This window comes from Leopardus geoffroyi, chromosome A3 (genome assembly GCF_018350155.1).
Source record: "Leopardus geoffroyi isolate Oge1 chromosome A3, O.geoffroyi_Oge1_pat1.0, whole genome shotgun sequence".
Lineage (NCBI taxonomy): Eukaryota > Metazoa > Chordata > Mammalia > Carnivora > Felidae > Leopardus > Leopardus geoffroyi.
This window is the reverse complement of record NC_059336.1, coordinates 84200343-84226449: the sequence shown is the minus strand read 5'-3', so window position 1 is coordinate 84226449 and position 26107 is coordinate 84200343. Positions and strand designations below refer to the sequence as shown.

The window sequence follows — 26107 nt, the reverse complement described above, 5'->3', positions numbered from 1 at the left end:
CAACTCTTAGTTTTGGCTCAGGTCATGATCTCATGGTTTCATGGACTGGAGCCCAGCATCAGGCTCTCCACTGGCAGCATGGAGCCTACTTGGGATTCTCTCTCTCCCTCTCTGCCCCTCCCCCCCCCAATGCTGTCTCTGTCTCTCTCAAAATAAATAAACTTTGGGGCGCCTGGGTGGCGCAGTCGGTTAAGCGGCCGACTTCAGCCAGGTCACAATCTCGTGGTCCGTGAGTTCGAGCCCCGCGTCAGGCTCTGGGCTGATGGCTCAGAGCCTGGAGCCTGTTTCCGATTCTGTGTCTCCCTCTCTCTCTGCCCCTCCCCCGTTCATGCTCTGTCTCTCTCTGTCCCAAAAATAAATAAATGTTGAAAAAAAAAAATTAAAAAAATAAATAAATAAATAAACTTTAAGAATAATAAAAAAAAAAAAAGAACAGTAGCGTCCTATTCCAAAATAGGATGAGTTAATGAGTTACTTAATGAACTCATGAACTTAACTAAGTTAATGAATAACTTAATGAGTTAAAAGACATTAAGGAAATGATACAAGACATGAAAGAAAAACATAAGCCAAAATAAAAACTCAGAAATGAGATGATAAACTCAAGGAAAACCTAGGAAAAAAATTTTTAATCATAAAACTAAACTATATTTAAGACGGCTGATTCCAGGAATGGGGAAGTAAATACAGAAGATTAGGTTAGAAATTCTTGATATACCAGAAAATCTTCAATAATTAGCAGGCCATGTCCAAAGGACTCAGAACACGGCTGGAGGAAGATCTCATGGCCAAAGATTCAACAAGTTGAAGTTCAATAGTTAGAATCACAATGAATTAAACTCCCTCACATATAGTTTAACGCATGAGCTCATAAAGATATTTGCCCAATAAAAGCATTTTATGTTAGAAAGTCAGGGGAAAGCTGAGTCAAACAGGTTTTTTTTTCCTGTGGGGCTTTTCAGAGCTATTAAAATGTGTTGTAAATCTAAAAGGGGAGATATACTGAATGCTATCGAGGCTAAGATGTACCTTTGTTTTTTACACTCTAACATCTGTGAAATTGGGCTGCATCTTCCAATCAATGGCATGACATCATTTAATTAACAGTGCTTTTCCTTTCTTAGTAGTACATAAAATAATGGTGCATCTTACAATCACAGGTTTCTTAGATTCTGTGAAACACAACAGCATACTTCCCATTCCATTCATTCTACCATCGGTAATTTCCCGTAGCACACACATTAATGGTTCTATGCTCAAGAAATTTTACATTTGAATAAAGCTACAGATCACACATCGGCCCTCAAAATCTCCCAGAATTCCTCTAACATACAGACATTTTACTTCTCCAACTGGTAAAACACTCTCACTTTTGGTAGCTTGTCTATGACAACTCTCACCACAACTCTCGCCCCCATGTGGGCAGTGACCTCACCCTATGTTTCTTTCTTAACTTACCCCAAGCCTAAGCAGCTTTTTTAAAGACGGTTATTTTTTACTGACTAGCTGGTACAATTCATGTGCTGTTGAAATTTCCCTCAAAAGAGATACCCTGAAAATACAGGTTTTTATCTTCCTTCTTTTAAAAATGCCTATTAATATTATGCTACTCTAGGGTCTAAGAGAACTGGACTAATGAATTCTTGAAGGATACCTAGGTTATTTCGTCCAAAATATGTCTCCTCTCACAAGGCCACCTTGGCAATGCTGGAGAAAGCCTATCCTTATGGAGAGGGCATTGAGTTGAGATTTTGTGGATTCATAAAAAAAGAACAAGAAAGACATTTTCAACTAGAAACCCGACAGATACACAAAACAGGGTAATAAAAACCAAAACAGTAGCTTCTGACACACAGCTAATAATGGTAGAAACATGACAAATAGATCACAAAGGAAGGTGACCCTTGCCACCTCCTCACCTATTCACCAAGCTCATTAGCTGCTGGCATCTGTGTGGGCATTGGTGCCAGCAAAGGGCCACTGTGGAAACAATTGAAGCTTTTTCTTTCAGGAAGTCACATCTAGAAAGTCACTGAAGAAGGATTTTTTCCAAACTACAAAACCGACATGTCAGACATGTCGTACGGTCAGAGAACATGTACCCAACTTGAAGTGTCGACTACTGCCACCAGTTTCTGCCTCAGGCACTGGATTAAGGAGATTATCTTGGGGCACCTGGGTGCTCCGTTGGTCAAGTGTCCAGCTCTTGGTTTCAGCTTAGGTCATGATCTCACTGTCTGTGAGTTTGAGCCCACCTGCACTGGCAGTGTGGAGCCTGCTTTGGATTCCCTCTCTCCCTCTCTCTCTACCCCTCCTCCTCTTGTGCGCTCTCTCTCTCTTTCTCTCTCTCTCAAAAAATAAACTTAAAAACAATTAAAAAAAGAGATTATCTTAATTCTAGGTCAGCTCTGGAGGTTAGAGGAAGCAAGGATGAAGAGCCAGATATATAGATGGATAGACAGACAGATAGATAGTTAATTATTGTGCCTCCATTTCTATATAATAGATATTAGGCATATCCTTCTCCCATTTCTGTTCCATCAAGCAACTCTACCTCTACTCCTTGGCAGTAACAAGCAACTCCAGAGAAAACTTCTCTCTTTGCCCCTCTTTTTCCCTCTCTTGTTCCCTGTCTTTGCCCCCCTCTCTGATTCTCTCTAAACTAAAAATGTAGGGGAAGAAATGGCATTAAGAGTTTGAGACAAATGGTCAGAGTCAGTGGAAGGACAGTTGTCCCAGTTCTTTTTTTCTACATTAGTGCTTGTTCCAAAAAGAAAAAAAAACCTAAAAGTTTTATTTTGGGGGGAAAAATGAAAATATACAGTGAAGAAAAGGGGAAAGATACTGGAGTAAGGGTCCTGTGTTTGAGTTCCAATTCCAATTTTCCATCACAACTTAGAAGTATGTTGATGTAGGCTTTTTTAAACCTAAGTATACCCTGGGCAACACGATATCCCCTTTTGTCATGAGCACACAGCTGCCTCCATGTGGCCTCACAGCACTTGTCAGAAATCATCTTGGGATCACGAAGCCACGTAAGGTGGCCTTATGGGCTCATGGGCATTGGCCTTGCAAATGAAGAACAGTGAGGTAGCCCATCTGCAGCAACCAGATGCACACACCTGCACAGCCCAGGATCCATTGGAATGGGCAGTTCCAGAGTCCCAAGTGCCCGTATCACAGTCCAGAAGTCTCCCTGGCATCACAGACAGAAGGGAATTCTCTCTCTGCTTCTTCCATCCCCTTTTGGGATGGTCACCACTTTACAACGTTAGTGATATTTTGGGGCATGTGTAGGAGTATCCTTGTCAGGGCTTGCTTGTAGTTTCCTGAACGTGGGACCAATGCCCTATACCTTTACCTATACCCTTTACATCACCTAATACAGTCCTAAGCACATTAGCGGGCATAAAAATGCATGTTAATAAATGTTGATTTTAGAATTCAATTCCTAAATTGCTTGTATATTTTTGCCTATAATGTATAAAATTGTACCGTATACACGCACCATGTTCCACATACATCTATGTGCCATATGCAGTTATTTTTCATCCCCATTGCACTGCTTGGTTAGTATACACACTCTTATTTCCCTGGAACATTCTCCTTCCAGTCTCCTGCTCAATACACTGTGTGGCTCTGGTTGTCTATTTTTCCCATCAAGATTCACAGAGTTATCTGGTATTTTACAAGCAGTTGAAATTGGACAATTTCAGCTATGCAACAGTCCCAAATACATGAGTTTATGTACCAATAAGAGGAGCTTACGGTTTCTATATTTTCTGGTTTCACAACACAGTATACTAGTTTCAATGAGTAATTTTTGGTTTTTACCAAATTTGTCTTTTACTTAAAGCTTCTTTATATATAAAACTCTAGAGAACTGTTTGTGGGAACAGAAATGTGCCAGAAAACTCAACCATATAAAAGAAAAAAGAAACAAACCATCATGCTGATAGGAAAAGCACAAATTTATAGGGTGAATATCGTACTGGAAAGCAGAAAGACAGTAAAAATATTCAAGGTAAATCCTTGCATTTTGGGCACTAGCAAGCCGATTCCCTATCACCAACATTTATGGGGCTTTTTCCCTCATTGTTACAGAATATCAAGGCACTGAGGCAATTTTTCCTTTACAAAGTAGAATTAGCTTTCCACCCTCCTCCCTCCCCACATTAACCATCTCCCCAGTGGCTACACACAAGAACCATTTATATTTACGTTAAAAATGATTTGGCCTATGTACACTGCATTGTTTGACAGGGAAGATGGATGTTCGCTTATAATTAAGTTTCAGCATAAATGACATCATTCAGGAAGATAAGAGTTCCCTTATTCCCTCTCTGCTGGTTTTCTCATAGGATACTGTGGGCTGTCTGAAGATTCTGATGATTTTACTCTGTCTTCTCATTAACAAACAGTACTGCAGCAACTCAGTTACCTCTGAAAATCTGGAGGAAACTTTCCCTAATTCATCAGCTATCTCTTGGTTCTTTGCTTTTGGGAAAGGAAGGGTGTAGAGCCTTATCACTTGACGTTCTGATACAGCATAGACATCACCTGGATGTTTGCTAGAAATGGAGGATCTCGTGGTCCCGCAGGTTTAGACCTGTGGAATCTAAACCTGCATTTTAAAAAGGTTCGAAGGAGGGCGCCTGGGTGGTGCAGTCGGTTAAGCGTCCCACTTCAGCCAGGTCACGATCTCACGGTCCGTGAGTTCTAGCCCCGCATCAGGCTCTGGGCTGATGGCTCAGAGCCTGGAGCCTGTTTCCGATTCTGTGTCTCCCTCTCTCTCTGCCCCTCCCCTGTTCATGCTCTGTCTCTCTCTGTCCCCCATAAAATAAATAAAACGTTGAAAAAAATAAAAAAAATAAAACTTATTTTGAAAAATGTCAAACATCCATAGCCTTAGTCTGAGATAAGGGCTTGGGCTATAAGATCATGTATGTTTAGAAATTATTGTAAGGATTTGATGCGGGTAGTTCTTTAAGGAAGTAATCCTAAAGAACAGGAGAAGAAGTCCAAAAAAAGTGTAACAAGGAAGAAGGAAAGACCCACCAAGGGTACGTTATCAAGTTGATCACACTAGGGGTTCCCCAGGGAACCCTCCGATCTCTGTGTAAGATGCACCCCAGAATTGTCCAGCAGATTTTGTCCCCCACTAATAAATAATTGTCCCATAGAGTGTTAACTTTCTCACACTTTCAAATTTGTTCAGGCAGCAGAATGACATCCAAGATTTCTGTAGATGTTTCTGTGACAGGAGAGATGCATGGTGCAAACAGGGCCAGGTACTACTCCAGGGACTCCTACTACGATGGCTAATGTGGACCCAGAGCATGCATGGTAGCATAAGAGATGCCCAATGCATAAACTCAAGAAAACAGAATGGTGTTATAAACATCAATACGCCAGCATCCAGCATCGACAATTATCTTGTTTTATCTGTATCTCCCCTATTTCTTTAACTCCCATTGAATTTTGAAGTAAATCCCAGAAATCATGTCATGTCATCTACACATATTTCAGTGGGGATCTCTAGAAGATAAAGACTCTTTTTTAACATAACTCCAAGCCTTAGATTTTATTTTCCCTAACATCTTGAAATAGGATATTATTTTACTTATAATCATCTTTGACTGTCCTTTTCTGGATTTTTGAGATTAACAATCCAGTCTAATCAAAGACTGGTACCTTAAAATCCAATCTACATTTACTTAAGGCTTCAGTTTGAATTGGCCTGTTGGTTCCAGCAGGAGAAAAAGGCAAAAAGGCAGAAGACAAAAAACACACAATGACAATGAAACAAACAACAAAAACTCACCTCTTAATTAGACACTTGAAAAGGAAGAGATATAAAAATTTAAAAAAATCATGGGCTCTCTTCCCATTTCTCCCTACCAAAAGGCAATTGCGTGTTCTCCATTATTTATTTTTAATCAAGTCCCATAATTTAGGAATTGTTATTCAAAACCTAGGGTTTCACATTTTAAATAATAATACATTTTTTTGTTACCTACTTGGGATGCCTCTTAACCTTCCAGCTCAAATTTCAGGGAACATCTGTGCATATGTGTACCAAAAATTATAGAGTCAAAGTAATTTTTTAATGAATTGTGATGCATTCTGGGGTTATCTGGTGTCTGTGTTGAAGTATGTCTAACTTTTGCTTTCTGTACCAAGCTGCCAGCTTCCCTCTGGAGGTACATCCAACTACTTACTAGGGATGAGAGCATGTGTTTACTCCAAGTTTAGAACCCACTAATGTTTCATAGGTATAAGGTTACAAACCAACTTGAATCTTTTGGTGTTTGACTTTGTTTGTTCTTGGCAAACCTCAAAAAAACTTAACGGGGCTCAAAAGATTTCTTGGACATGGACTTTAAGAAAAAGTATTTTGATGAGTAAAGCATAAATGAACCAGAACCCATATGGATCAAATTTTCCTCAAAATGCACATGGGTTTAATAATTAATGGAAAAAGTGCTTCTAGTATGCATTTGGGGTTTTATCAAACCCCAGATATTTGGAAAAAAAATAGTTTGATAGGTTCAAAGAACCCAAACTCTGATTTGATGCACCCACATTAATATCTCAATGTTGAATAAAAATGAGAACTATTTAGGTGTAATGGAAAACAGAGGCAGAACTTGTTCAAAAATTACATGAATGAAAGAAAATAACATAATGCTACAAAGTTCATCATTGTTCATATTTATTTTCGTAAATCCTTCTTTCAAGAATTTCCAACAATCTTTTAACTATGCTGTCTTAGCATATTAAGAGTTTTGAAAGAAATTATTGATTGCAGCTAAAAAAGAAAAAAAAATGAATGAAGGCCTTTGAGATGCATAATATGTCATGAAATTTTCTGAGTTATTTGCAAATGTTTCTGCCAATATCAATAAATCCCTGAAATGACAGGATAAACTGTATTAATTAAAGAATGTTTCTATGTATGTAGAAGTTCCTGAAAGTTGTATTTTTGAATTCACAGTAGTAATGCTGTGCATCTTAGCAAAATTTAGTTTTACCTCTTTTCCACCAAGGCAATTGTGTTCAGCTTCAGGGGCACTCTCTCAGCAGAAACTGAATATTTAAACTTTATGCACATTCAGTATGTTTATATGTCAAGAAATTCCCATAAACTTTGATGCAATTTATCTAATTTCCATTGAGTACATGAATCCTCTATAAACCTGGACTCAACCATAAATAAAAATAGCACTGTGTTTTCTTTATGTAGGCTTGTATGTATATAAAATAATAGTTAAAGCATTTTTCGGGCAACGAACGTGGAAATTTAACCTAACTTTCAGCTAAATTTGAGTAGGATATGTCAGACCAATAAAATTAATTCTTAATTATCTTGCACTTTAACTCCTTAGAAGCTACTGAAATTTTTGAATTTTTTTATGTTTAGTTTAAATTCCACACAGAGTAGTTATGATCTACCTTTTTTGTTTATACCTGTACATCTATAAAAAGCGATATAGAGGAAATAATTTAATGTTGCATCAAAGACACTGAACTGAAAGAACTTTCTTAAGAGACAAAATACTCTCATAATGAAAACTGAAAATTTCGATTTTTGTTGTTACTGTTTAAAAAAAAAAAATTACCATCTCTCCTAATAGAGGCAAAGCTTGGCATCTTCTGAAGGACTCCATATTGGGTCCATATTGTGGGCCAGCAAGTCAGCTATCACAACCCTAAGAAGTGACTGCTCAGAAGGGGTTTCCCTACAGATGGAGGAAGAGCTCGGTGACTAGGGTTAACACTGTGTTCCAAATAAACCCAATTGCTTGGAGACGTTTATGGATGAGCCATAAATGGAGTTGAATGCTATCTCCACTCCCATTTTTCTTCCTCTTCATACTCCTGCACACAAAACAACTATTGTAGAAGGCAGTTGTATATGTTGCCAGAAACCCAGCAAAGCCATATTAGCGACGTGACCCTTTATGATATGCGTTTATTTATATTCAGTGAAGTAGGTTACTGACAATTTGGCCATTAATTTGCTGTTTATAAATCGTATTTTCCCTGTATAGTAACCACAAGGCTTTGACATTCACAGTTGTGTTGAAAGAAACAAGTTTATTAAAGAAGGCGAAGGGGAAAAAAAATCTGTCCTTTAAAGTTCACCAAATTGCACATGTCAGCCACTAAGTAAGATTCTGGACCTGAAAAACAGAAAAATGCCTAGTGTGGGGGAAAGAGAAGGGAACACCCTGTATGCATTCAATTCACATGCTGAAGGGGAATCAGAGCAGCAAAGAAAAGCCTAAGTATTCCAACCCCTAAAGAAATATAATCCGGAGTTTATATCAGATGGTTTATGGGAGTTTATTGGAATATACAACAGGGTTCATGTCGTGTGTCACAAGGTGAAGCCTGTTCGCCAGTGATTTACAGCCTGCATGTGCCGGCATTACTGTAATTTATAGGACGCAGATGGTCCTGGGGTGCCCCGCTGACTTGTAGCTGAATCAGGACCTAAGCCCCGTGTGTCATCTGCTCTGGGTATCTCAGGCTCACTTCCCAAAATTACGCGCCAACACAATTCTGTTCTGAACTGGAAGATTCCACAGACCCTTACCTTGCAACAAATGCAACTTTAAAAATACGCAACTGGAGCAAAGGTGGAAAAACACGGGCTGGGAAGAGTCATTTTTTTCCCCATCCAGCCAAAGAAGGATACTGTCAGTCTCTTCCCCTCCTTGGGCAGCTTCCATCAAGATGTTTGTCACTACTGTGCTAACGGAGAGACGAGACATTGCTTTCCTTTCTGAAGGCGTCCAAACTAAGTATCTCTGCTAACCACCCCACTTGCAAAATTACTAAAATCTAAAAGAAAAGGCTAAGGCATCTAAAATTTTGTGCCTGTTTCTGATATAAAGTGCCAAAAAGCCTCTGTCCCTAGCCACCTTCAACATTGTTACATAATTGTGTCTTTATTACAAATCCTCTTTATTACCCTCAAAGGATGTGGTTCAGAAAGATGGTGTAATACCATGAGATGGATGTTTACAGAATCTAATGTAAATGGATTGACCTTTTTCAAAAGACTGTTTTATCAGCACTTGAATTCACAAATTAAGGCACACGTGTTGGTTTTGAACTCGCTTTCAGTACCTCCATTTGAAGTTCACGGCGCTCCTCGTTCTGGCGCTAACACGTTTCATAGTGCGTTTGAACCTCCGTTGGCCAAGGGGCAGTGAGAGAAGAAAGGACCCTTGAAGTTCCATTTATGCTGCTCAGACATCTCCCTTTGAGCTCTTTATTGAGAAATTGAGTTGAACAATCTGGCAATCACAAACATGTGCCTTAATAACTTGTTCCAGCACCCTTGTACATTGCCACCAAGGGCTCCCATTTCTCCTCGCCCGCCAGCCCTCACGGCCCTAGGGATGGCAGGAAGGACCAGAAGAGACATTTCCGGTGCACTCTTCCACGCTTCTGCAGGAAACTCAATGCCCAACCACTACAACGGCGCTGTGCAAGAGAAATATCGTGTGAACCACGTACATAATGCTAAAATTTTTAGTAGCCACTCTCAAAAGAGCAAAAAGAAACGGCTGAAATGAAACAATACTATTTTACACAACCGAATGCATCCGAAACAATACCATTCAACAAGTAATCAATATTAAAAATATCACTGAAACCTCGCATTTTTTTTTTTTTTTTTTTGCACTCCATCTTCAAAATCTGACAGGCGCTTTATGTTAATGGCTCATCTTAATTCGAACTAGCCACAGTTCAAGTGTTCAATAGGTACCTGTGGCTGGTGGCTGTCGTACTGGGTAGTGCACTTCTAGAACGTTTCCCTGATGAAGAAGTTGATCTAGAAAAGCTGAAATAGGTAATAAATCTTGTGACTTTTTCCAGAAGCAACAGCCCTATATACATGTTTTAATATATTTAAAAACATGTATGTACGTAGTGTGTATGTATATATTGTTTTCTTATCAAGCAAAGGGGGTGGGAATGGGGGAGTCCGAGAGGAGAACCAGGAGGGCTGTAATGGAAATAAAATTGACAGCCTCTCAAAACTCAGGTGGCACTTTCCTTTTCCAGTTAATTACAGTTTTAATTACATGGCTTCTTGCGACTCCTTGATACCTAATAAACCAGACTCTTTGGGGCAGCCAAGTTGGGTTTTGCTTGAACTGCAGGTGTAAGACTCAGCATGAAACATAAATCAACTTCTTAAACACACTCCCAGGGTGTGTTCAAGCTTTTTCTTCCTGTTTGCTTGTAAAATCACATCTTTACACCATTGTTGGTAGAGAAATGATTGAAGCAGCTATGAGTTGAATAATAGCTTCGTGTTTTTGACTCACTTGGCCTGGCGTAAAACATTTTGCCTCCGATGAAATAGAATAGGAAAATACATAATGTGTTGTTTTTTCCCTCTTTCAGTCTTATGAATAATATATACTCCAAATACTGACCATTTCATTTAAGAAAATAAGTATCTGTTAGGGAAAATAAAAATGAAGGCCCTGGGAATGCATTCGGATTTCTGGTTTGAGTATTTGGAACCCATAGGATGATGGGAGGTGCATTTATTCCAGGCGAGTACTGCATGAGGTCAGTCAAGTTCAAACACGGTAGAGAGTGGGCCAGGCATGGGGCCTCGGCTGCAACAGAAAGTAGGGAGGGAGAGAAGCACTCTTGAAGTCCTCATTGGCTGAAAACCCAGCAGCATCTGATGGCATTATGAGCAGCTTGCAATTTAGCTCCAGCAGCAGGAAAATCTGCACTTGATCAACTCTGCCATAACTAGTAAACGTCACTATGGTGAATGTGGATTTCAATGGAAGGTTTTGCAGTGCCTAGTGATAATTCTGCCAGTCCTCCCTCCTTCCCTCCTCCATCCATAAAGAGAAAGTGCAACATATGGTATTTGCATGTTATCACAAAATATGAGATACTGGGTGAAATAAATTACGTGTGAAGGGGGTTTAGCCCATAATTTCTAGTAATTTCAAAAACATGAAAATGGCTTTTGAAGTAGGAGAGAGGGCCTTTCTCCTTGGGGAAAACTTCAGAACACATCACACACTATATAAACACAAATGCATTTACCTTGCCTGGGCCTCCCTTTTTTTCTCCTTGGAATCCTGGCTAATTGTCAATGATGTCTGTGTTCTAACAAGAGGTTTCTTTTTCAGACCTGAATTATTTGAATTCAAGCTCTCTGATTGGGAAGTTCTATTGCGAAGTAGGAAAGTTTGTGGGGGAGGATGAGTGGCGGAGGGCTCGGGAGGGAAGGAAGTGCCTGTACATGAATCACAATCTTTTTATGAAAGAAGATCCAAAGTTGATTCACGGTCCGTTGCTCCTCTCAGGTTCTCATCAATAATGTTGAGTCCTGAAAAGATGTCTTTCTTGTCTCTGAGTGGTCTCTACTTGTTCTGCTTCTCTTATTAGCTTTCACAGCCCTCTACTTGAAGATGCAAGGATCAGATCAAACTTCTAGACCCAGGTTAGAAGGCATGATGAAACCCTTGGAATACCTAATACATGTCTGGCTCCTACTGGCCTCTTGACCATTGTTGCATTTTGGAAAACTATGTCCAGGATGAATGTATAGGTGGGTACAAACTCTGAGCTGGAAGGTGCTTTGTTTTCATATTAGCAATGAAGAGCTGGAAATTGGCATTCCTGGGTATTATTGTAACTGCAGCCCCAGAAGTTCCTGGATATCAGTGTTTCTGTTCATCTCTCTTTAAAATAAATGCTTGTGACCATGCACAATAGTTGTGCATACTAAGTACAAATAAGTATTTGTCAAGTCTACTCTACTATAAATTCCAGGGGAGCACCCAGCCTGGTGCCTAGTACATAATCGGTGCTCACTAATTATTGATTTGAACAAATAACTGAAGTGGAGTTAAACTTCTCCTCCATCTTTTCTGGATAGGTGAAGAAAGAGTGAGGATCCAGGAAAACTGTGTTGAGTTACCTATAAATAAAATGCTCATCAAGTTGTGGCGGAGGGGGAAAGGCTGATAGACTCTAATTAGACCTTCCCTGAATTCCTCAATCTCTCTTCTCAGCAAGTACTCCTGGCTGGTCAGAAACTCTAAGGAGATTATTTACCCTTGGATGCCAAAGGTATCATCCTTGAAGCAGTAGGATGAAAAGCAGAGGGAAATGATCATCAGGAAAAATGCAACATGGTAATTACTAGTAATTGGATGGCCCATGAGAGCTTAAACAGCACTTTCAAAGACCTTTTTTTTCAGTTAATCTGCATAAAAATCTTGTGTGATAAACCCATCATCTTCATTTGGCAGAAGGGGAAACTACGGTTCAGAGAAATGAAGTGCCTTGCCTAAAATCATGATGATAAAAATCATAGATCCTGGATTGATATCCAAGTTCTGAAACCAAAGAGATTGAGCCCTTTCTTAAGTTGTATTTTTAAAAATCACATAGTGAAAATGTCTTTGTCTCAATCAGATCCCTGATTTCCATTCTCAAGACAACTATTGTCTAGTTTCTTTTTTTTTTTTACTATTTTAATGTTTATTTATTTTTGAGAGACAGAGATAGAGAGATCGAGCATGAATGGGAGAGGGGTAGAGAGAGAGGGAGACACAGAATCCGGAGCACGCTGCAGACTCTGAGTTGTCAGCACAGAGCCAACACAGGGCTCAGACTCACAAACCATGAGATCATGACCTGAGCTGAAGTCAGACACTTAACCAACTGAGCCACCCAGCAGCCCTTTGTCTAGTTTCTTTAGTATTCTTTAAAAATTTTAAGATGTATATATGAGCATACACACAAACACACACACAAGTGGGGCATGATACCATGTTCTTCTGATCAAAGCTTTCCTTTGAATAACCTGTGGCTGGGTGAGTATTTGTATAAAGCTTTCCATCACGTATAGATCTACATCATTGTATTAAATTTTGCAAATATAAGGTATGTTACCATTTCCCCTTTAGCGGTCATTTAAGTGGCTTCTAGGAATTTGACATTGTAACCAATGCTGAAATGAGTGTAAAATTATAAAATGACACTGTAGGAAGATCTAAAGAGGTAGGACTGTGTGTTGGGAAGAGATCCAGTGTCACATTAGGACACTTGGGTTCTGGTCTTAACAAGATCTGTGATAATGAAGTCTCTCAAAGTCTAAATGATCTCAGAGACCTCCTACCTCCTCCAAAAACGTCTATAGGGGAGATAATATTCTCCAGTCATTGGATGTACTGGTAGTGCTTTCAATGTAATTAACACAGTAATGGACACCATGGTTGCTCCTCATCCATGCCGCCTTTCAAGGATATCCACATCACCTCTTTACAACTTCTTTGTTCTAGGGGAAGCTGATACCAAGGTCTAAATGTGGCCTCACACCTAACTTCATCAATATAATCCCTTCCCCTGGTCACAGTTTTCAGGTCTGGGACAGGTACAGACCAAGTTGGATCACAAAGACACAAAAGCTCTGTGAAAGAGATTTCTCACTCTTTTGAGAGGCTTTCCTGGGGGAGAAACATGCAAACCCAAGAAGTGTTTGTGGCCATCTCCCAATCCCAAAGAAATGCCAGCCTTTGGATAAAGTTAACACCAGAAAGGAAGGATGGAGAGAAAGATGGTTCAAGGGTCCTCAATGATATTTTTAAACCACCGAAACAATCCAACCTGAAGGCCTGCCCAACTTTGCTTTCTATTTAGGTTGGCCAATAAGTCACCTTATGGTTTAAGTCTTAAGTTTGAATCATATTTTTCTGTTGCATGCAATTTAAGGTATTTTTTTAAAACTATTCTTTTCTTAATGTTTACTTACATATTTTGAGAGAGAGAGCACGAGCAAGAGAAAGGCAGAGAGAGAGGGAGAGAGAAAAATCCCAAGCAGGCTCCAGGCTGTCCATGCAGAGCCCAACAAGGGGTTCGATCCCACAAACTGTGAGATCATGATCTGAGCAGAAACCAAGAGTCGGCTGCCCAACCAACTGAGCCACCCAGGCGTTCCTTAAAGCATCTTAAGAAACACAGAATTAGATATAAATATAGATACTCAGGTAAATGCACAGTTTATTGATGTTTCTTGAATACTGGCCAGGTACTGTGCTTTATAAGCATCACCCCCTGTAATCCTCATGGCGACCCATCGAAATGGATACTACCACATACATCTGGCAGATGAGAAAACAGCTTCAGAAATGTTAAGTAACTGTCCAGGTTATAGTTAATCCACAGGGGAGGTGCGATGGCATAGCTCCAAACTCTTGCTTAGAAGTACATACCTCCTCTAGCCTCAATTCAAATAAACATGTTTATTGAGCCTACCATCACTTTAAACAACATTGTGGAGGGTGAGACTTGTCTCTAGTGCCTTGCACTACCAGAACCCTCTTCCCATAGAGGTACACAGGCCCTCAACTAAAACTCCCTCCTCCACCCAAGGTAGAGGAACTGGGTCCAAATGGCAGCCATGCCTTTATCTCTGAGCTTCTTGTAGTCTCATGTTTATTGGATCCGCATCCCACTCTTTTGCTGCTGGATACCCATTCAAGCTAAATTATTAATGGGCAAACATGTTTTCATGATATGCTTTTCTCCAAGAGCGTAACTGCATTTTACCAGAAACCTTTGAAGTCTTCACTCGAGTGAAAAGCTAAGGGAGGACTCTAAAGGTACCAGGTACATTGGAAAATGAGTAGATGTAATTTTCAAATAGTTCTCTTTGGATGACTTTTACCACCAGCCAGATTATAATAACATAAAGCTCACATTTTATTGACTGAAAATTGATAAGTTCATTCAAAGTGTGGCAAAAATCAAGAAGAAAAAAAAAGAAGAAAATAGCTGATCTAAAAAGATAAGAAATAACTAGTAACAGAATCACATTTCAGTCAACAAAAATGTCAAGAAGGAATGAACCTTTCTTTGGGTATGAATGTGCCAGATTATCTATAAATAACCAAACAAATGCATATACATATATATATCACATATATACAATAGAAGCATCCTTTTTTTTTTTCCTGTTCACCTGATTAATTTGTAGAGCTCGGATTAATTTGTAGAGCTCATTGGTATCCATTCCTTTGTTTTCATCTTTTCACAGCTTAGATACTTTTAGATTAAGTTCTTCCATATAATATTGTTCTCATTGTTGTCTTTTGTTTATAGAAACCAAAGGAAGGAAGAAAAGAAGGAAAAAAGGAAGGAAGGAAAGAAGGTAGGAAGGGAGGGAGGAAGGAAGAGAGGGAGGAAGGGAGAGAGGAGGAAGAAATCGAAGGAAAGGAAATACCAAAAATAAATTGTTTAAACAGACTTTCGGAATAAAAATGAAAACTGTAATTGTGTTTATTAATTTTATTTTCTGCCATAATTTACACTGCAGTGTTTTATTATGTTGATTACTAGGAAGGAATAAAAGGACCTTACCAATAATTAATTAATTGTGCAATTAAAGTCACACACCTGAATCTTCCACAAATGTTTAAATAAATCATTTTTTTTTTTTTTTTTTAAATTTTTTTTTTTCAACGTTTTTATTTATTTTTGGGACAGAGAGAGACAGAGCATGAACGGGGGAGGAGCAGAGAGAGAGGGAGACACAGAATCGGAAACAGGCTCCAGGCTCTGAGCCATCAGCCCAGAGCCTGATGCGGGGCTCGAACTCACGGACCGCGAGATCGTGACCTGGCTGAAGTCGGACGCTTAACCGACTGCGCCACCCAGGCGCCCCTAAATAAATCATTTTTAAGAGAATTAGTATGTAGTTGTTGTCCCAGATGTTCCAAAGGCAAACAGATGTGTTAATTAGCATACTTTAGGGCTTGAACTATACTTAAGTCTCTTCCTTATAATTTTTCCTTTTATTTCCAACTCTAAATTCCTTGGGTAAAAAAAAGTCAAAACCTGGCCTGATAACAGCAATTAATGTCAAAAGAAAGTAAATACATGTTTTGTGAATCAACAATTTAAATTTAAACTACAAACAAGTTATGTATTATTTTCTTAAATTGGGACATTCTGTCACAGTAAAAATCAAAATAAAAACAACACAAAACACACACTTAAAAATACTCAAAAACAACTTCGACCCGTATTATTTCAAGTTACTCTCACAGTGCCTCTGCGGGGAAAGTGCCATTTGTTATGCCCATTTGCACTGAAGGAATCAGAGACTGAGAGATTGCTGACATCTTCACAGCAAGTGAATTCCAGACGCTGGTAATACCAGAACCTAAAAATTCCCAGTCGCATGCATGCTTTTTTTTTTACTACACAGTCCTTTCTCCCAGGAAGCGAGTATTTCCATAAGTCCAAAAAGAGCTCAAGAAAGAGATGTCAAGGAAGACAGGAAAGAGCAATCTTACGAAGTGGAAAGAGTCTGCAAGAAATTATTTGATGAGCCTATGGAAACCCTGTGAACATGTGTTTGGCGTAACATGGAAAGGATGAAACACTGTGACGCTTTGAAGCAAAGATTTATTTTCTGGTGAAACAAACTGAAACTGCCCCGCTTTAGCACAATGTATTTGGTGGCGCGATGGGGTGAAGGAAGGTCTGGACGAGGGAGGCCTGCTCCGCAGGGCTCTGGAGAGCACTGATGCTCTGGAGAACCATGGAACACAAACGGTAGGCGGCTGTTGACGCGTATAGCCTCGCAGAAAGGGCCATTTCCTTCCGATATCATTTCATTAAGAAGAAGAACAACTTTGTTATCAAGCATAAATTGCATAACAATGATGAGGCATGAGAGAACAATCTATATAAAAGTCCAGTGGCCTCAACTCCATCGGCTCACTTTTTAATGAAGCACACAGGCCCACACCTAGGGCACCTGTAGAAGGAAATGAAGCACACTCCAGAAGAAGAATAAATCAAGGTGGCAGCTAGACATTCTTATACCAGAATCACAACAACAAAGAGGAGGCTTCCTAGACCGAGAACTCAACCTCCGAGACAACCAGGACACTTCTTCCGGTAGCCGTGGATCCAAATTCTAAGTCCAAATTTCCTTACACATATTGAGAAAATATTCAAAGCAGTGACTCCCACTGCCTTGGGCTTCAAAAGAACAAAGAAACCAGTGGGAAAAAACACATTTGAAGGAAGAGTAATTTCAAGTACTGATAAATGTTCTCAGATATTTCCTACATCCATGTAAGTTGCCTCCCTGCAAAGAAAAAAAAAAAATCGCCCACTATTACAGATACAATTATCATTGTTAAAATAGGGAAATCAAGGGGTCACAGGGGAATTAAAGGGCCACGAAATCAGTCACAGGGGAATTAAAGGGCCAAGAAAGTATAAGAGAAGTGGACCCAAGTGTTCTGATCCTCCTGCACCGGACTACAGCTGCCAGCACACTGGTCGGCCAATAAGAGGAAGTATGGCCCAGAGAGAGGTGGGCCCCACTTGCAGAAATGGAAATTCCAGGTATACTCCAGATAAGTGGTTGCACTCAACAGAACACAGAGACACGGCCCACACGGCCCTGGCATTTTCATTTTCAGTGCGTCTGTCAATTTGTCTTTGGTGAGATCTTCTCGAAGTCCTGAGCCTGATTTATGAGTGATTTTAATTAAACTACCCATTTGCTAATGTCTGTGATCTTCATTGCCTCGTGGCCACTACCACCAGCAAGGAATATCGTATAAAAGTGCCTCTCACCCCTCTCCCCTGGCAACCTCCAGTTTGCAGGGTATGTAGTAGCACTTTGGTTTAGAAGTTGCAATTTCCAAATGCTGTCATTTTTTGGCAAAGTATCACGAGGCCAACCGTGAGTCCCTGTTTAGAACATCACAGTATTGTTTTGTTTTGTTTTGTTTGTATGAGCAGAAACCAGAAATACAGTTAGCAGTGGGAATGGCAGGTAACCTTTTCCAGGAGAGATTATGAGTGCATATCAGGCTCCCTTCAGAGAGGATTCATCTTAGAACAATTACGTAAACACCAATAGAGCAAGACTTGGAATTCTTTGAGAACATAAGGATAAAGAAAAACAGATAGCTGTACAGATTTTGCTACTATGTATAGCCATAATGTTGCTGCTACAGAGTAAGGGAAGTATTTACAGTAAAGACAAGGAGGGGAAGATCTAAGGCGTTTGGCAGGCATTGACAACAATTAAAAAAAAAACAAAAAAGCCTGGAATATTTAGAGTATCACAAAGGATTTTGTCAGACTCAAAGGGAGAGAAAACTCCATAGTTGGAGATGTAGTTGAGGCTCTTCGAACCGATTGCCTCAGGGAGAGCGGAGCAGCCTTGGTGGGGAGCCGTGAGGCTGCCCTTCCACGCCACCCTCTGACCGCTTTCATCAGGTCTTTGAGGACTCCTTGGCAACGTGATTTGCTCGGCCAGCAACATACACGTAGCTCAGAGATCATCTCAAGCGTGGAGTCGAGGTAGAGAGAGGCAGCTAACTGAGCTGGGAGAACTGAGTGCAGACTCACCCAAACCTAAGTGGCTTGCACTGAACACAGGGAGAGCAGGAGACGACTGACCGCTTCCCCTCCTGAACTGGGTGTCCCCCTGAGCCAGAGCCACCTTCCCAAACGCATGACCTGTGTGGTCTTACAGGCACCAAGCTCAGAAGGGCCCTGGTTTGGCTTAACGCTCTACTGTCACCACCTTGAAATCCTTAATAAGTTTTGAACACAGGGCCTCACCTTTTCATTTTGCACTGAGCCCCACAAATCAGGTAGCCGGTCCTGCTCTCCTACAGAACAGCATACAGCGTCTGGACCCTGTTGCCATGTCCAAAGCTGATGATTTCTGGCTCCTGACTTACCAGCAGGCTCAAAGAAATATGGAGAAAGTCGAGGTAGATACTTTCATTAAGAAATGCAGTGAGACAGAATATTTTTTCTTCTTGGTAATAGCCTGACAAGGATTTATTCTCTATTCTTTACTGGAATTCTATCTTTTTCTAAAAGCCATTGTGGCTGTGGTTGGACCTGGTGCAATTTAAGAGACCGGATTGTAATCACTAGGCCAACAGCAGGGAAAATGCCCCATCAACTCAACCCAATTCAATATGCATTAACCTTCCTGGGAGGGAAATCTTGGTTAGGCCCTGGGGTGATTTTTTTAGAAGAGCCGTAACTGGTTCACTGAGTTGGAGAAACACAGCACTGAACTGGCTGGCTACTAGGCCAGGGTGAATGCTTCATGATGAAGGAAGCATTTGAGAAGTTGGTCTGCAGATAGGAAGACTAGATCATTCCTGAATTGCTTTAGTTCAGACCGTATTTAATTAAGATCCTCGCCTCAGTAACCTTCCTCCAATGTCCTCAAGAGCACACTGCTTCCGTAGCACAGAAGGTCCATATAAAAAGTATTACATTCCAATAAATAAGTAATATAATTAAGAGTAATCTTTTCCATATCCCAAATTCAGCACGAAAATTAAACAAGCCCGCACATATTCCAGAGACAATAACCAAAGGGGAGGGAGTTTGAGGAAACAGATGAAAACAATATAAAGACATGCAAAACTGCTATTAGCTTGGGATAGATAAAAGAATTTCTAAATTATAGCTTTTGGTAATGTTTAAGTTGAGAGTCTAGTAATCTGGGTGCAAATTGTACTTGGGGCATTTGTTCTTTGTAAAAGAAAGTAGATTAAGAAAAAAGAAATAGAGCTGCTAAGCCCACCAGCAGAAAACAAACCTTCAGAGGAGGGCTCCAGCCCTTTGAAACAATACATAAAACCTATCACCACAGGGCTTCAAAGTTAGGATGCGGAGCCAAGGCCGGCCTGTCGATTTCTACAGCTGGAAGTGAACCTAGAAATCACTCACCTCAGAAACCTCTTTTCTGGTAGGAGAGGTCCTAGGGGGACAGATATCTTCTGCTGAAGTCCTCAATGCATACAGGAAGTGAAGGGCAGAGGGGAGGCCAGTGCACTGAGCACCATCATGACCCCTTCCCCAACATGGGCTCTCATCTGGCCGACTTACCCAAGATGGCGCAGACAGGATGGGATTTGTCCAGCTCAGTGGTTGTGGGTATGGGACTCCCACTCAGGCCTCTAGCCCCAGCCCAGTCCTTCCTGATGGGGAAGGAGCAGGAGTATATCAGTGTCCCCAGTCCTAGCCAAGCAGGAGCAGGCCACCCATCTCACCCTCAGCCTGGCACCCTGAGGCCACACTGTGCCAAGGCCTAGCCTGAGCCATCCTTGCTCTATGAAGCCATAGGGATCCAGAACGAAGATATTCCAGGCATATAAGTCCATAAATTGATGAAAACTGTTCTTACAAATTGCTTCTGCCTGTGCTCCCTGAGTCACTGCAGTCAGGGCCTCAAAGATCTCTGAACTGGGCCTTCCAGATGATCACTTCTATTCCCCGAGCAACACACACACTGTCTCTCTCTATTTCATTATTTTTTATGTGACCAGAGCCTTCTTTACTAAGAAACTATTCCATGAAAATGTGATTTTCATCTTATTTTGAAAACCCCAAACGTTCACGTATCTGAGTTTGTGAGAGCTTAAGTGCTAAGCACTAGTGGTTCTCAAACTTGAGGGTCCATCAGAATCCCCTGGAGGCTTGTTACACAGATTGCTGGGCCCCATTCCCAGAGATTCTGATTCAGTCAGTCTGGGGTGGAGCCTAAGAATTTGCATTTCTTTTTTTTTAATGTTTATTTATTGACTTTTGAGGGAGAGAGAGAGAGAGAGAGCAGGGGAGGGGCAGAGAGAGAGGTATACAGGAGAGAAAGAATCCCAAGCAGGCTCCGCACTGTCAGCCCAGAGCGAGGCACAAGGCTCAAACCCATGAACCATGGGATCATGACCTGAGCTGAAATCAAGAGTCAGAGCCACCCAGGTGCCCCAAGAATTTGCATCTCTTTCAAGTTCCAAGTGTGCTGATGCTGCAGGCCCAGGGACAGCACTTGGCCTCTGCAATAAACTATGTCTAGGAAATCTTGGCTCCGTTAAGCATGCCTTCACAATGCAACAGGGCTTAACACCCCTTCCACAGAGATGATGTCTCACCTTGGTGCTCTGCCTGAGTTGTCTTCCACATGAAATATTAAGAACAAGGCTTGTTAATACCCTCAGCCTCTGCCTTCCTGTGACACCGTCTGCCCAGGCTCATGTTCTCTGCTCTGCAAATGATCCAAACAGGGAACTGATATCGGCTCCAAAAAGACTCATCTCTTCCTCGTAGAGTTCAAAGTTAAGCAGCTGGGCATGACATGGTGACTATATAGACGCTGGCAAGACCAAGAATGTTGACAGAATAATTCAAGGAGAAAATTTAATGGCACTTGAGGGGTAAGGGATGGTTTTGTCTTGAAATTTCCAGATCAGCTATTTATACGATCTCAAATCTCAGGTTCAAGCCGGTGTCCCTTTGACAGACAGGAGGCAGTAAAATTCTTCACCGGAAGAGAAAACAAAAAGCAAAATCCTCTTCAGAAATGATAAAGCTGGTGTTCATTAACATTTAAAGAGGCAGTATTTTTTTTATATTCCAATAACTCTTTTATTCTTTTGGGTGAATTTAACAGACAGATTTCTCTTCCAATTGTGCTGCCTATGAAAATAAGATAATTGATTTCAGAGAAATGTTATTTACAAATTAGGTAATTTTCTCACTTGTATTTTAATTTCTTGCTTAGTTCTGGTCAAAAATCCTATGAGCTATGCATTTTAATTTATAATTAAATAACCAAGTAATAATAGAATATTACTAATACGCTGGTCTTAAAAAATGACTACTGTAAAAAAAACTCATAGGGACAAGTCATTGTGAAGAAAACAGAGAAATACAGGTTAAAGTTGAAATTTCGTTCTTAATTTGCCATTATTACACTCTCAACTCAATTCCAGAATTGCCTAGTTGTGTGCTAGGCCCTATGGGAAAACCAATAAATTAATAGACATGAAAGAACCTCACAAATGTTAAAATATGAAAAAATAGCATTATTATTTAATAGAAGCATACAATAATGTTGCTGCTCTCAAAATAGTTTTAGTACTCCCAACAGCAAGCCACCTGAGTCAGCCTTCTTATGACATGAGCATCTTTTCCACAGCACCACTGACAAGCATCATTAGGGGCTATTTAAACCATCTCACATGCTCAAAACATCTCCAGATAGTCCACACTGATGGGACACACTGAATAAGGCCAATACCTCATCCAATGGAAACCCATAGAAACGTGAACACAGCTTTCATGGCCTCCACCCTAACACCTCAGATGCATTTTCAACAATTCCAGTTGTATTAGCAGAGTCCTTTTTTATGTATGTGTACATACCTAAGTACACACACACACACATGCTTAAAGGGAGAGATTGAGAGAAAGATTAATTTCAAGGAATTGGTTCACACAGTTGTGGAGGCTGGCAAGTCTGAAATCTATAAGACCGACTGGCAGGCTGGAAATTCAGGTAAGAGTTGATGTTGCAGTATTGAGGAAAATTTGTTCTTCGGGAAACCTGTCTTTGCTCTTAAGGCCTTCAACTGATTGGATAAGCCTCACCCACATTAGGGAGGATATTCCGTTTTACTCAGAGCCTATTGATTTAAATGTTAATTACATCTAAAATATACCTTCACAGCAATGTCTGGACTAGTGTTTAATCAAACAGCTGGGCACCATAGCCTGGCCAGGTTGACACATAAAATGAACCATCATACCGGTCGTCCCCTGCTTTGGTCACATTGATATGTCAATTAGCATTCTGGCCTGTGAAGGGGCAAAGACTTGGCTCTTTGGCTTTACGTTTCTCTGAAGAGATGTAGAGTCACACTGGTTGGCTTGAGTGATGAATCCAGGAGGCTTCACTGAACATTTGAGGCTAAGTCCACACAAGACCTTCTACTTTAGAATCGCCTGTCTGCCGAGTCCGACTTCTTCCTGCCTGTGGTGGGCTCCGGGGGCAGGCCCCTTCCAGGCTGAGGGCGGTGGTTCTGGAAGCTGCACTTGGCACTTGGTTTGGTTGGGTTAAACAGACAGGATTCCCACGACCCTGGGATCGTGACCTGAGCCAAAATCAAGAGTCAGACACTCAGCTGACTGGGCCACCCAGACGCCCCTGACATCTGGATATCTATCTGACTTCTTTGCATATTCCTTGGTTGATTCAGAAATTGGAACAGATGAAGATGTGACTAATTATCACCTCTAAATCCTCAACGGCTTCGCCTCTCAGAATGTATTCTAGCTTGTAAATCTAGCTGATTTAAGCACCTTAAAATCAGCACTCAGTACAGAATAACTGAGGTGCTCCTCCTTTGATTCACGACCTTTGGAACAGCCCAGTCAGTGCTGTCTGTTCAAAGTAGTGTGGCCTCTGGCACATTGATCAATCCTCCTTAGCCTCAGTCTTCTTGTTCACAAAATAAGGCTATTTTTACCTGCTTCATAGAGATATTGTGAGGGTTGAATTAAATGAGGCTATGAATTTAGAGCATCCAATGAAAAAGCCCAAGAGATAGCAGGTGCTCAATAAATAGTGGCTCATTTTGAGTCACTTTCAGATAAGTTCTCCTCCCACAACTTGCATTAGTTTAATGAACTTCTTAGTACAAAAAGCAGAATTTTATACCTGATTGGTTTCAGAGCTGAATCATTTGGGTGTGACCTGTTGAAGAAATCCCACTCAGGTTCGGTAGCCCCTGCTTCTCAGCTCACACCCTTCCTCCTTCTTATAAATCATCACACATTTATTGTCTGATTTAGGCCTGCTCTAAGTTCTTTAGAGACAGTTTTATACCAGCCATATATCAACATAATTATAATCTCTAGGTTTATGGTATCCCTAATTATCATACAGGAGATCTTGTCAAATGTAGGCTTTCTTCATTTACTTGTTTGGTAAACACATATTGACCCTGTTACCCATGTACTAGGCTCTGGATTGAGTGCAGAAACTGCCAAGATGAAAGGTCCAGTCCCTGTCTTCAAAAGCTTCCAGACTAGTGGGCAAGACAAACCACAAAAGGCCAACACAATGCAGCACAGCTAAGGCTGCCATGGGAAGCAATGAGGGTCAGATGGGCACAGAAGAGGGCCACACAAGGGCCACACAAGGTTCATAACAGGCTTCTTGGAGGACAAGATGCCTCAGCTGAATGTATAAGAAGCAGAGAAAGCAAAGAAGCACCTTAACTTCAGAGGAAATGGTCCGTTGAAGAGCAAGGCATGGGGAAGAGAGAGGATGGCAAACAAGAGGAACGTCAATCTTGTTAGGGTCAGAGGCCAGGGTACCCATGGGGGCAGTGGACCCAGGGACCCACCACAAACGGTCATGGGTGCCCCACAAATACTGTTGTTATTATCCCATACACAAGGAAGAGCAATTGAAAGATTTTATGCAGAGAAGTAACATGATCCAAATGGCATTTAAAAAGATACCTAGGGCCTTGGTGGGAGGAGAGAAATGTTCTTCTTTAATAGGCTTTGCAGTCCTATATATGAAGGCACAAAATCCAGAAGACAGTCCACAGCACATTTCTTTGTTGCTGAATGTTAAAGATTTTGCAACTGATAGGAGAGGTTACAATGCCCTCCCAGTAAAGTAAGCGAACTGAGTCATGCACCTTAGAATTGGGTGGGACATCACACTGCCACCTAGACCGGGTCCCTGCTTCGATGCAGGCATCGTTGTACAGCTGGCATAAGGTAGCCACGGCAGCTGAGGCTTGAGAACAGAAGTGACTGGTCCACATAATACAATCTGCAATCGTGGGTGGAATGCCAGGGTGTCAGCTCCTGATGTACCTGCCATTCTCTGTCCACCGTGGGCTGTCACCACGGAGGTGGCCACAAGTGAAGAGGCAGTGAAAGGGACACCTGGTTTCTCACGTCAGATCTCCCAGGAAAGAAAAACTATATTTGGTTTCTTCATGCACAGACATGTCAACGATGATCCTCACACAGAGAATTTTTCTTTTATTCTCCATTTTGAAATAATAGCCTAATGAGGTACTCAGTCACCTGCACTCTGTAACAACAACAACAAATTTGAAGAGGTTTACTTTAGGAAGAGAAGCATTTTAAGAAATCACTTACATTTTCTTACAGATTTCTAAAGCGTATTGGGTCTTCTCAAGCACTATGCCTCATTCTAGGAAAATACAAAGACTAATTCCCAAAGGAATGAGCCTTGAGCCATTCTGGCCCTAGCATATTGTAGCATTCTACCTTATAAGGGGTAAGTCGAAAAAGATGGGATCTGGTCAACAGGGGAACAAGGGAAGCATTCTTGTAAAGGAGGGAAGGAGGAAACTAAGATAAGAATGAGTGAGACTAGAACACTTCAGTGGCTCAGTCGGTTGAGTGTCCAACTCTTGATTTCGGCTCGCGTCATGATCTTGCAGTTTCACAGGTTCAAGGCCCTCATCAGGCTCTGCATACTGACCACATGAAGCCTGCTTGGGATTCTCCGTCTCTGCCCTTCCCTCACTCGCACTCTCTCTGACTCTCTCAAAATAAATACATAAACTTAAACAAAAAAAAGAATGAGTGAAGGATCAAAGCTGGAGAGCTGGACCAAGGCGTTCTCTCACCAAAGATAAAGATGACAACAGGCAAGTGGTTTGTTTCACTTTCTAATAATAATTGCAGCTCATAATTATGTACCACTTACCATGTGCAGTCATTGTCCTTAGAACTTAACGCGCATTAACTCGGGATTCTCGCAGCAACACATTGAGATGGATACTATTATTGTCCCACCTTATAGGTGAGGAAACTGGGGCACAAAGAGATTGAGCAAGGCAGCCACCATCATACACCTAGAGATTGAACATAGGGAGTTTGGCTTTTAACCTGACATTAGGAGGAATTGCATTTAGCTGTGTTTTGTTCTTGTCAACTTCCTAACAGCCGATTCGAACAGGATTGTTAAAATCATTTGTTCTGAGTTAGAAAGAAATGCCTTGTCCTTAATCTATACCTTGGGGAATTTATAATTTCTTGGTTGTACTTCCTTGTGGCCCATATTGTTTTGAAAAGTGTAATTGTGAGATATAAATAGTTATGAATACTGGTTTAAAGATTAAACAATTGCTTACTTGGGCAAATTCAAATCAATTGAAGGCTGAAGTATCTTCCTTATGAAAATTTTACTTATTTTACACGTACGAATTTG

General features: G+C 40.9%; 1 long non-coding RNA gene across 1 annotated transcript in view; it reads left to right on the top strand.

Moving 5' to 3' along the window:
• The window catches only part of LOC123580876, a 599338-nt gene that overhangs the window by 559686 nt on the left and 13545 nt on the right, over positions 1–26107 (top strand). The window contains exons 8-9 of the long non-coding RNA XR_006703511.1: positions 11443–11605; positions 15166–15214. This is a non-coding gene — a long non-coding RNA (uncharacterized LOC123580876). The remainder of the gene's footprint in view (positions 1–11442; positions 11606–15165; positions 15215–26107) is intronic.